Source organism: Muscardinus avellanarius, assembly GCF_963383645.1.
Source record: "Muscardinus avellanarius genome assembly, chromosome: 11".
NCBI lineage: Eukaryota > Metazoa > Chordata > Mammalia > Rodentia > Gliridae > Muscardinus > Muscardinus avellanarius.
In genome coordinates this window covers 35,260,389-35,272,321 of record NC_137797.1, presented here as the reverse complement: position 1 = coordinate 35,272,321, position 11,933 = coordinate 35,260,389, and the positions used below count along the sequence as shown (strand labels likewise).

The following is an 11,933-nucleotide window of genomic DNA, read 5'->3' as shown; positions in this document are numbered from 1 at the left end:
TTGGCCATTGCACACAAATAAAAATATTGATTTATTTATAGCTTTCTATATATCTGCTCAGCTATAAAAGTCCAGCTGGTGTGATTCATTATTCATTGGTAGAATTCTTGCTCTTTAGAGATGTAAATGAGATCAAATGAGTTACAGTCTGGAGCAAGTTTTATGCACCTGAATTACTAAAGTCAGTAAAATTGAACACATCTATTAACACCTAGGTGAATTTTAAAGGAAGAGTTTGTAAAAACTACTTTTGCTCTTCGTTCTTGCATAGCAAGAAAGCATAGTTAATTAGGTTTCCATGCTATGGTAGGACTAGAGTTGGATTAAAAAAAAAATGAAGAAACTTGGTTTCTCATAGGGACTTAACTCATAGCTACTATTAGTTGTGTAGTTTGCTTTTTCCATAACCTGTTTTGATGCTAAGATGTTGGCACTCATCACACTCAACATGTTTGCTCCGTCACATTAAGTGAGCATGCCACATCAACCTACATTTTCCTTGCAGTTTGAGCTTCTGTAATAGAATGTGTGAACCAACCCAAATCCAATTTTTGAGTCATTCTTGTAACACATACTGGGCCTCACTCAATCACAAGCAGCTGAACTTCAGCTAGCCCAGCCTGCCAACAGATCTTCCCATGTCCAAATAAACAAAGCCTAGCTATAACTACTCAAGCAATTTTTGTACTTTACATACATAATCAGTCTGGAATTACCCACTGCTCATGTTGCTGAGAAAATCTCTTGACTTTTTTTGACTGGTTTAGAGTGCTGCCTGATTTATGATTTTTCCTCAAATTATATGGACTTTATTTTGTTAATTTTAGCAAGTCTCTATGCATCTATTTAATTATTATTTAACAAATATTAACATGAAGAAGTAGCAAATACTGATTTTTAAAATAAAAGAAAAGAAAAAGAAAATAAGAAGGTAGGACCCCAGGGCAGGCTTCATAGAGCTTATAAGTTCTTGGAACTTAAATGATTTTAAAACCATATTAACAAATAGAATAAAGCGCAGGGGGAAAACTGAAGCACAAAATAGGGGAAAATAATAATCCAAGGGCTCTTGAAAAGTTTTATTAGGACGTCATTTCTAATCTACTTTAAAATCAGTTAACACCTATATTGATCAAAGGCCCAAAGAACTGAAAAGACAAGTGTTGAAGTCTCAGTGAAGAAAAAACATGGACCACGTATAGATTTATATTGTTTAACTGAGTTTGAAGTATAGAAATGCTGGACTATGAAATTATTCAAAATTCTAACATTTCTTCTTTTATGCCCATTCAGTTAGAGGTAAAATACTCTTACAGGTTCATTCAATTTAGAAGCAGGCTATCTTAGTTGAAGAAGATTAGATACGTAATTTAATATCCTTATATTTTTAGAATTTATAAAAATATAAAATATCAAATATATCAGAATAATAATAGTTGAGTTAAACAATAAGTGAAAACATTAGTTGTTTACTAATATTATATAATAGCAAATAATCATAAAATAACAATTATTCATTTTTTAGTATTTTTACTGACATAGTCATTTATTATCTCAATGTTTTGTTGTCAGAATATTATCTAAAGACTATGATTGCATAGCAGGTAATTGAAATATACCGTTTCATAGCATTTCTCCTCAGCAATGAATCTTTGAAATCCTTTTCTTTTTCTCAATGTTACACACAGCAAACTCAAATATTAATCTTACCTTTCATTTTCTATGGCAAGAACATATACGGTGAGAGGAGGCATCGGTGTATTACAGTAAATAACATAAACACCTCGAAGATGGTGATTAAGGAGAGCTGCTTAAGGTCAGTAAAGAGCTACAAATGTGGTTTCACTTAGAGTTTCATCAAGGTTGTATCTTATTTTATTTTAATGAAGGCTGAACATAAAAAAGGGAAATAGGAAAATATCTGATCTGATAGTCTGTTCAATAGAGCAACACAAGCCAAAGGAAATATACAGCTAGAAATGAGTTTTTAATAAAAATAAATGTTAGTAAATGAGTGGTCACAGTACCAGAGTATAAAAAGATCAAGTCATCTGTTCTGCCATGATATAAATGTTCATTTTTTTTTTTTTTGTGGTACTGGGGTTCCTGGAAACCCTTCTATCTCCACGCTATACTCCCAGACCTATTTTATACTTTTTATTTGGAAATACGGTTTCTTAAACCAGCACCGCTGGCTTTGAACCTGCATAATCCTGTCTCCACCTCCCAAGCGGGGATTACAAGCCTGTGCGACCCGCCCGGCTTCATCAAAAAAAAAAAAATTTTTTTTTTTTTTTTTTTTTTTTTTTTTTTGGTGGTACTGGGGTTCCTGGAAGCCCTTCTACGTCCGGGCTATACTCCCACGGGCTACACTCCCAGACCTATTTTTTAACTTTATGTGGAAACAGGGTCTCTTAAACCAGCGAGGCTGGCTTCGAACCAGCGTGATCCTCCTGTCTCTGCCTCCCAAGCGCAGGGATTACAAACCTGTGCCACCACGCCTGGCTTCATGTAATTTTATGGTAATAGAAATGGCACAACCAGGCATAGTGGTGCATGCTTATAATTCCAGCATTTGGGAGACTGAGACAGGAGAATCACTGTTTGAAGACAGCCTCAGCTACTACTTAGTGAGGCCCTTTCCAACTCAGTGAGACCCTGTTTCAAAATAAAGAATAAAAATTAGGACTAGGAGTGTAGCTCAGAGGTAGAATGTCCCTGGTTTCCAAACCCAGTACCCCCCCCAAAAAAAATGGCACTAGTAACTACTATCTTAGAACACCTATCAGGTATTCTACTTAGCAAATATCATTTTAAATACTTTAGTTTCAAGAAAAAACAAAATGACTTTCTTGAATTTAGATAAAACTAAATTCAATCACTATTACCATTGCATCTTAATATGAAATTGCTTAGGCCTGTCTGAAAAGTCTGCATCCTGCTTTGTAGGCCATAGAATTTTTACCTGAAGCTGTAAGTATGATCAGTATTTTTGCCATATGTTTCACAAGCATTGACTTTCCTCAGATTTGGATAGAGATCAAGGGATAAAAGACCATGTGTGTTTGTTCTATTTTTACTGCAATCAAGAAACAATCCCCAAGTGTTTTTTTTTTTCCTTTGTGCTTCTTTCTGATCTCATCAGAAAAAGATCAGATGATTGGATAACACTTAAACATGTTTCTTAAATCAGTCTATTTAAATTACTTGTTAAATAAATAATGTTTTCTAGTAACAACTTTCCCTTCTCTTTTCCATTACTTACCCAGATACCTGTACTTTCCACCTTTGCCTAAATTCAATTTCTCAGGCTTTCTATAGTCAGAGATATGAAATCAATGAGTACTGGATTTTCCTCAAGCATTGACTTTAAAGAAAATCCAGTTCAGTGTCACCTCCCATTCTGGCGTATTCTGAGCAGTACAAAGTTAGAATTCTGCTCAAGTGCAAGCAATAAGAAAACGTAAAGCCTCAAGTTAATTTTAAAAAATAAAAAAATTATCTAAACGTCGCTCTCCATTTTATTATCATGATCCAAACATTATAAAGTGTCAGTAATAAAACATTGCTTATAAGATAAATTTTTTATCAAAGTTCAAAGAGATCTTTCGGTTGCAGTTAAATTTCAAAAAGATTCTTGTATGATTCTAATTCATATATTTTTATCATGATAGTTTTATTAAATATAGTTTATGACATAATTCAATCCAGAGAACTACCATTTACAATATAATAGGCACAAAAATTTATAAAATTATATATAAAGACTATATTAAAAGCTGAAACTTCCATTATGAAGTTCTGTGCACAGTCAAGATGAAATTTAAATGTCAATTCAATACATGCACTTTTAGAAGTATAATATGGGCATAGAACAATCAACTCAGATATATTTTTCTGCTAAATGTTGCTAAAAATTATTTAAAGTTGCTCCCAATTTTATTATTATGATCCAATCATTTTAAAGTGTCAGTAATAAAATATTGTCTATATGATAAATTTTTGTTAAAATTAAGAGATCTTTTGATTTTATTAAATTTCAAAAGGATGCTTGTATGACTCAAATTCATATATTTTATCATAATTTTATTAAATATAGTTTATGACACAGAATTCAATTCAGAAAATTCCCATTATATCCAAAATATAGTTTATAGTTTTCTACTTTTGATTTGAAATTGAAAGATATAAATACTAATAAATACACAAAGCTTTTGAAAACAGAATAAGACTTCAGTAATTTACAGTGAAATACTAGAATATGAAATTAATCCACAAATACTGGTCTGCAAAAATAATGAAGGAGTTTCTTAATGCTATAACAAGAAAATTTAAGCAAATAAATTTTGTACAGAAAAAAATAAGAAATTGAAGAAAAATTCCAGAATAAATTATAACAGTGCATGGTTTTATATCATAAGAAGTCAAATAGACAGTGAATACCTCAATTGTTTTTAATAGTAACTAAAAAGTTATTCTAAACCAATGAATTAAATGACTTCAGTGAATAACAAAATTTAGTGGTTTTTCTCTGAAGTATACATCAAATATTTTTTATTAAAGTTATTGAAATGTATGATGTTGGTGTTTTTGTATTAGAGAAATATTGTAAATCTGCTAGAGTCAAACTTAGATAAAACATGAACATTAATGAGAATATCAGGGTTTTATAATAAAATATATTTTGAGTCTCTATCAAACTAATTATTACATTAAGTACTTTAAAATAACTGGTACCTGAAAAAATATTTTATTTCTATGAAAACACTTTATGAATTATTAAAACAAATTGGACAATATAACTTTACCATTTCTTAAATACTAATATGTGAAGCTTAATTTTAGCAGTCACTTATAAGTTATCTGTAGTTTAGGTTCAAAACTAAAATATATTGTCACTTATTACAATAATAGACTAGTATGTTGTTAAAAAGAAATTTCTTTACCTTTAATAAAAACATAAATATTTCAAGGGCTTTAATCATTATCTTTGTTTTCCTTTTTGTATTGAAATATTTATCTTATTTTACTAGAATAATTATAAAATTTAATAAAAGGAAATATTATCTGCTTTCCTTTTTGGCCCTTTGTATAATCATTTATTTAATTTTATTATTATTTTGATAATAATCTTATTATATAAATGATGTTGGAGAACAATTGGTTCTTAGAGTCACATAAACTAGGATTTTACTACATTTGAGTTATTCAAGTCATTACATCTTTTTTCAATATTATCTATGCTCAGGCAACATTCAAATTTAGCCTAGATTCTATGTATTGTTATTATTCTGACTAGCTACTCTCTTGTACTGAACACATTTTGTATTCTTGAAAATCCTGTGGTTGCAGCAATCAGATCCACGCACATCCACACACGTCTCAACTAGTTTCCACAGCTGCAATCTGGCAGAATTTTGCTCCTGGTAGCAGATCTTACAACGTGATTTTTGCCCTAAAGCCCTTCTGAGACCAAGAAGGAAATGTCAGCCAACCCAACTGCTTCACAATCTGGAAGTATGAGGAACTAATGTCAATAGGGCCACCCTTGAACCAACAGGGACAAAAGGATATCAAGAAATATTTTCTTATTTTGTCTTTGGAAGGACAATTCTGTATTATATTATGTAAAGCTCATCTAAAAATCCCAGAGGGAAAAGCTGCAGTTGTTAAGAGAGAATCAAATTGAATGACTCACTGCTGAACTGACTTTTGCTTTCCCTACACATCCTGTTACGTATTCCACCTCGAACCTGGGAACACTTTCTTTTTATTTTGTATTTTTTGATGCATTGCAGTCATATATCTTAATGGGGTACAAGATGGCATGTGTACACATCACTCATTTAGCCCTTCCCAGATTTTTACCCCATTTCCCTGCCCTGCTGTGAAAAAAATTACCTCATTTTTCCCTTCCTTTTCTTTCTTTCTTTCTTTCTTTCTTTCTTTCTTTCTTTCTTTCTTTCTTTCTCTCTCTCTCTCTCTCTCTCTCTCTCTCTCTCTCTCTCTCTCTCTTTCTTTCTTTCTTTCTTTCTTTCTTTCTTTCTTTCTTTGTACTGGGCATTTAACCCATAGATATTCTATCTCATAGTTACAACCTCGGCCATATTTTATTATTTTAATTTATTTTTATGTTTAAACATGGTCTTAGAGGGCCTTGCTAAGTTGCTAAGACTATGTGTAAAAGTATGAATATAACATGGTTAAACTGGACATTCATTGTTGGGAGGGCGTAGAGGAAACAGAGGAGGGGAGAGGGCACCAAGCGGTATGTTCCCCATAAAAATAAAAATTAAGCCTGGCGTGGTGGCTCACGTTTGTAATCCCCGCGCTTGGGAGGCGGAGACAGTAGGATCGCGCAGGTTCGAAGCCAGCAGTGCTGGCTTAAGAGACCTTGTTTCCAAATAAAATTATAAAATAGGTCTGGGAGTGTAGCCCGGAAGTAGAAGGGTTTCCAGGAACCCCAGTACCACCAAAAATAAATAAATAAATTAATTAATTAATTAAAAAATAAAAATTATATTAAAAAATAAAAAATAAGTCAGACATGGTGGTGCACATCTATTCATCCCAATACTTGATAGGCTGAGATATAAGAATTGCAGGTTTGGGGACAGTCTGAGCAACTTTGCAAGTTTCACAACAAATAAGTGTAGTATAGCAATCTCAAATGCAAAAATATAGAAATTTATATCTAAAATTTAAGTACTATGTTCTATGTCAGACAGATTGTATCTAATAAATGCAGATTAGCACTCAAATGTATTTTTCACTGTAACTTAAGGATCTGAGTTGAACTGTGACCTTGATATTATCTAAAGTGTCAAAGAATCGCTTGTATTTATCCTTTTTGTATGTGTAACATGTTGAATTTGTGATTTAAAAATATCAAGAGAGCGCTGGGCGTGGTGGCACACGCTTGTAATCCCTGCGCTTGAGAGACTGAGACAGGAGGATCGCACAGGTTCGAAGCCAGCCTCAGCTACTTAGTGAGGCTCTCAGTAACTTAGTGAGACCCTGTTTCCAAATTAAAATATAAAATGGGTCTTGGAGTATGGCCCGGAAGTAGAAAACCTCTGGGTTCCACCTCTAGTACCACCAAAAAAAAAAAAAAAAAAAAATCAAGAGAATTTGAAAGCCAATTTAATAAACACAATTGACTGTAAAGAAACAATCTGCAATACAGGAAACAAGAAAAAAATACCACTCCTTTCTACTCTTCATAAAATTTTTTCATTATCATTCCTAAAATGTCAATAGCCTGACATCAGAATTATATGTTCTAAAGATATGACGTGTGAAGATTTTTGCAATTCAGTGAATGAAAATATGTTTTAGATTGTGGCAGACCCAGAGGAGATGACAGTCTTCTATAAGAAAATATAAATAAATAAATAAATAAATAAATAAATAAATACAACAAATATTCTCTGTAGACAGAGAATATTATGGGAATAAAGAAAAATTCAATAGGCAATAAATATAACAGTGAGAAGTTTCCTCTACCCAGTAAGAGAGCTTTAAAACTCATACTGTTTACCCAGTTTCTGAGAATCCTGAGTAGATCCATTCAGATTATGAATGGTAAAAGAAATTTATTTACTAATTTATCAAGCCTATGACAAAAGACAGCATAATGAATTTTAGTTTACCATGAAGTAAATTCAGCAAACTCACTAGTAAGAGAGAACTAAGACCTAATGAAAAGGATCAAGTCTAGGTCTGTAATACTTCATTGGTAAGAAGAGAATTAGCTCCTTTTTATTATTTATTTATTTATTTATTTAATGTCAGTGGAGTGTGTAAATGCAGTCCCCCACTATCATAAATTATACAGTTTAGTTTCTCGCAGTTGGGTAAATCACAGAGGTCAGCACACTCAATGTACAATGGATGTGCCTCACACTGGGAAAACTATCTTCGTGATCATGGTGTCTCCTCTGCCATGTAAGGGTATTTTTTGTTCTTTAAATCTAAGTGCTTGTAACATTTACAAAAACACTGGATAGATGACAGACTATTTTGAGCAAAAAATAAGATGATTTTACATGCTATTTACAATACTACAGGGTTTTAAATTACAAATTTGTAAGCTATTATTTATTAAAATTTAAGAGTTTTGTGTAATTTCTTGTTCTAGTTGTGAGTTTTCTCTGTTGTGTTTGTGAAATGTTTAAAAAAGATTATGTATATTTTATTTTATCAGAAGTCTGAAAATATTGTCTAATATTTTTTCAGCATCTATTGAAATAACCATGTAATTTTTGCCTTTGGTTCTATTTATGTAATGAATTGCATGGATTGATTTTTATATGTTGAACTATCCTTGCATCCCTGGGATAAACCCTACTTAGTCATGGTGTATGATTTTCTTGATGTCGTTTTGAATGCATGTTACTAGTATTTTGTTTAGCAATTTTCCTCATTTATGCTAAAAGCACTACAAAGAATTGGAATAGAAGACACATACCTTAACATTATAAAAGAATATAAAGTAGGCCTACATTCAACATCATATTAAATGAGGAAAATCTGTGAAAATTCCCCCTAAAAACAGGAACAAGACAAAGATGTCCATTATTACCACTTTTTTTTTTTTTTTTTTTTTTTTTTTTGGTGGTACTGGGGTTCCTGGAAACCCTTCTACCTCCAGGCTACACTTCGAGACCTATTTTATATATTTATTTGGAAACACGGTCTCTTAAGCCAGCAAGGCTGACTTCGAACCTGCACAATCCTCCTGTCTCTGCCTCCCAAGTGCGGGGATTACAAATGTGCGCCACCACACCTGGTGTACCACTTCTTTTCAATATGCTACTTGAGACTAGCCGAGCAATAAGGCAAGAAAATAAAATCATAAGAGTACAAATAGAAAGAACTAAACCTATCACTATTTGCAGATAACATGATAGTGTATACTTAGAAGACATAAATTAAATTGGTTAATTTAACCAAAAAGCTTATAATACTGATCAATAAATTCAGCAAAGTTACTGGATACAAAATCAATCTCAAAAAATTAGAAGTTTTTCTGAATGCTAAACATCAATCTACTGAAATAGAAATTCAGAAAACACTCAGGATATACCACAAAAAATACATAAGAATAAAACTAACTAAGAATCCCGACATGGGGGCATATGCTTGTAATCCCAGCCTTTGGGAGGCTGAGACAGGAGGATTGTGGCTTGTAGACAGCCTCAGCTACTTAGTGAGGAGCTTTGCAACTCAGTGAGACACTTTTTCAAAATAAAAGAGAATTTAAAAAGTAGAGCTGGAGGTGTATCTTGGAGATAGAATGCCCCTGGGTTCCATCTCCAGTCCCAAATGAAAGAAAAAAAAAAAAAAAACACTTACCAACTTACCAAGAAGCTAAAAGGCCTCTAGAAATAAAATTATAAAACACTGAAAAAAGAGATAAAAGAAAACTTTCTTAGAAGATGGAAATATCTTCTATGTTCTTGAATAGGTAGAATAAATATCATCAAAATGACCATTTTTTCAAAATTGATCTATAGATTCAATACAATACCCATTAATTTATCAAGGTCATTTCTCACACACATAGAAAAATAAGTCCTTAAGTTAATTTGGAACAACAGAAAATCCAGAATAGCCAAAGTAGTTTTTTTTTTTTTTTTTTCCAAAGACATTCAGGCTTTTTAATGTCAGTGGATGGGAAGAAGCAGTCAATGGTGAGGTGTCTCTGGGAAACTCTGTAGGCCTCTAAGGCCCTCTAGCAACATGTGGATATGGGCCTTGATATTCATGGAGTCCTTGGTGAGGCTGTTGCTGAGCTCTGTGAGGGGAGAGCTCTTACGATCAATGAACTTGAGTGCTTCTGTGAGTGTCAACTCCAGGAAAAAAACATAACCCAGGGCCACGAGATGCATGAAGTATCTGAGATCACTGTATCAACGAAGAAGTTACAGCCCAAATCCACCTGCATATATAACTCCGAGTGATTAGCTTCCTGGAGCCGCTCAATGACATTTCTCAGTTGAAGGTATTTGGCCAGCTGCTCATATACCTTGTCTAGATGGTCCAGCACCTTTCACAAGTCCCGCTGCAGCACGTCAGTGATGAATGCCTCATAGCACAGTACTTTCTCCCCCGTGTTCTCCAACGCCCACTGTTTAGGGGGCATCACCGGGATGGACTTTTATGGCCACCGGCAATAAGAACTGTTGGTACAAACCGCGACTCTAGCCAAAGTAGTTCTAAGCAAGAAAAACTATGCAGGAAGCATTACATTACCTGACTTGAAACTACAAAGTCATGGTAATAAAAATAGCATGGTACTGTTCCAAAACAGATTCATAGACTAATGGAGTACAATAGAAGACTCAGAAAAAAATCTGCACACTTAAAGCCAATTGAGTTTTTTTTTCTTTTTCTTTTATTTAGTACTGGGAATAGACTCAGGGGCATCCTACCTCTGAGCTCCACTCTCAGCCTGAATTTTTATTTGAAACAGCTATGGAGAGCAAAGTTATAGAGAGCCTCATAAGTTGCTGAGGCTGGCTGTGAACTTTGCAATCCTACTGTCACTGCCTCCCAAGAACTAGAATTATAAGTATGTGCTACCACAGCTGGCTTCAGCCAATTGATTTTTGACAAAGGGATCAAATCATACACTGGAAAAAAAAATAGCCTCTTCAACAAATGGTATTGGCAAAACTGGTAAGCCACATGCAGAAAAATAGAAATAACCCTCATTTTCTCACCCTGCAAGAGAGTTAATTCAAGATGGATCAAATACTTGGAAATCAGATTAGAGACCTTGCATCTCCTTGGATAGGGCACAGGCCCAACACTGTAACACACAGGCACAGGTAAAAACTTTCACAGCAATACCTCCAAGGCAAAAAATACTAAGAGGCAGATCAATATGTGAGATTGCATTAAGCTGAAGAGCTTCTGTGCAGCAAAATAAACTATCAAGAACTTAACAGAGACCCAGCAGAATGGAAGAAAATTTTGCCACCTACTTTTCCAATGGAAAAGTATATAGAGAGTATAAAGATAACACAGGACACTCAGCACTAAGAAAACAAATAACCCAACCAACAAATGGGCAAGTGAGCTAAATAGACTCTTCACAAAAAAATTCAAATAGCCAATAAGTGTATAAAACAACTAAACATTATTAGCAATCAGAGAGATGCAAATCAAAAATACCCTAAGATTTTACCCAAGTCCAAATAGAATGGCAATCATTCAAAAGACAGAAACAACAACAAATGCTAGTGAGGATGTGAAGAAATTACTTGTTGTTGGGATTACAAGTTAGTGCAACCACTGGAAAACTGTATGGAGGATCCTCAAAAGAATGGGAATAAACCAATTAAAATCCATCAATACTACTTCTGGGTATCTACCCAAAAGAATGGAAACCAAACTACCAAATTAATGCATGCATATCTATGTTACAATTGCCAAACTGTGGAACCAGCCAAGATATCCATCAACAGATGAATATATTACAAAACTATGAGATATGTACACAATAGAATTTTACTCATCCATAAAAAATAACACAATTACATCATTTCCAGAAAAATGAATGGAACTGGATAACAAAATGCTAAGTGAAATTAGTCAGTGACAAAAAGTAGGAAATCGGGTGCTCTCCCTAATTTGAGGAAAATAGGGAGAAGAGTAATACAGGGAACTTTAAATTAAGTAGAACAAATCATAGATGAGCAATTACTATCCCCCTAACTGAGGGGGAAAAGAGGGAGGAAGACAGAAACTCCCTCATGTTCATTATGTACATTCACAAAAATATCAAAGTCAATCACTAAACCAAACATGAGGAATGGGGGGACTGGAACATGGCTAAATATATGATGTGTGCATGTGCAGCTCTACCATCCTGTACTCCATTAAGATTTACGACTACAATTTACCAATAAAAAAAATTAAAATAT

At 33.5% G+C, this 11,933-nt stretch overlaps 1 pseudogene across 1 annotated transcript; it reads right to left on the bottom strand.

Annotated features, from left to right (window-relative positions):
* Positions 1 to 9,689: 9,689 nt before the first annotated feature.
* LOC308269454 (protein UXT-like) lies at positions 9,690 to 10,147 on the bottom strand (annotated as a pseudogene). Its single transcript has one exon. The product of its transcript is annotated as a protein UXT-like (transcript).
* Positions 10,148 to 11,933: the final 1,786 nt, after the last annotated feature.